This window comes from Carlito syrichta, unplaced genomic scaffold, assembly GCF_000164805.1.
Source record: "Carlito syrichta isolate Samal-C Ts95f unplaced genomic scaffold, Tarsius_syrichta-2.0.1 Scaffold309768, whole genome shotgun sequence".
Taxonomy (NCBI): domain Eukaryota; kingdom Metazoa; phylum Chordata; class Mammalia; order Primates; family Tarsiidae; genus Carlito; species Carlito syrichta.
In genome coordinates, this window is record NW_007253864.1 from 647,202 (window position 1) to 648,730 (window position 1,529).

A 1,529-nucleotide genomic window follows, 5' to 3' on the forward strand; every position below is an offset into this window, starting at 1 on the left:
TCACCTCAGCCTCCCAAAGGCGCGGGATTACAGGCTGAGCCACCGAGCCCAGCTTGATATATCTTACTCTTATTGAAGCCTCACAATTTGTTGATGTAAACATTACTCATGCTGTGATCTGATGATAGCCCAATGGAATGCCAAGAACATAAATACAGTCATCAAAAAATAAATTTTTCAACCGAGCTCAGTGGCTCAGCCTGTAATCCCGCGCCTTTGGGAGGCTGAGGTGAGTGGATTGCCTGAGCCCGCGGGTTCGAGACCTGCCTGGGCAGCGAGACCTCATCTCTACAATAAATCAAAAAATCAGCTGGGCATGGTAGCGCATGCCCGTAATTCCGGCTACTCGGAAGGCAGAGGTGGAAGGATTGCCGGAGCCCAGCAGGTCGAGGCTGCAGTGGCCGGGAGCGGTCACTGCACTCCAGTCTGGGTGACAGAGTGAGACTCCAACTCAAAAAATAAAAATAAAAATAAATAAATAAATAAATTTTTCCTTTATATTATACAACCTTCCCTGGTATATATGAAGGATTGGTTCCAGAACCCCAAGGATATCAAAATCTGTAGATGCTCGTTTCTTGTATTAAATGGTGTACTATTTGCTTATAACTTACAAACATATATTTTAAATCATCTTCAGATGACTTATAATACCTAACACAATGTAAATGCTATGCAAATAATTGCTATACTATATTGATTTTTATTTGTATTATATATATTGTTATGCTGTTATTTTTATTGTTGCTTTTTTTTTCAAATATTTTTTATCTGTTGCTGGTTGAATCCATAGATGCAGAACTTACAGATATGGAGGGTCAACTATATATCATCTTTGAAAATATGGCTTAACTGTGAAACTTCACATTAACTCTTATACAACAAAACACAGTGGTCATGTCGTCTTAAAGAAATTACCTCCTGGCATATTTTAAAGTTGGCATCTAGCATTTTTCATGAAAGATTTAATTAGGTACAAATTATGTAATATCTAGCATTGTAACTATAACTATATATATATATATATATATATATATATATATATACACATATATATATATATATGAGTCAGGGTCTTTCTCTGTCACCTAGGCTGGAGTGCAGTGGCATGATCATGGCTACCAAAGCCTTGACCAGCGAGACTCAGGCAATCCTTCTGCCTCAGCCTCCCAAGTAGCTGGGACTACAGGTGCACACCACCACACCTGGCTAAAGATTTGATTTATAGTAGAGATGAGGTCGCACCATGTTGCCAGGCTGATCTCAAATCCTGTTTGAGATCCTCACGTGGACTTCTAAAGTGAGCCCCCGCACCTGGCTATAAACCTTTTTAAAGCTGTTTTTTGTTTGTTTGTTTGTTTGTTTGTTTGTTTGTTTGTTTTTTGAGTTGGAGTCTCACTCTGTCGCCCAGACTGGAGTGCAGTGGCCGCTCCCGGCCACCGCAGCCTCGACCTGCTGGGCTCTGGCGATCCTTCCGCCTCAGCCTTCCCAGTAGCCGGAATTACAGGCATGCGCTATCACGCCCGGCT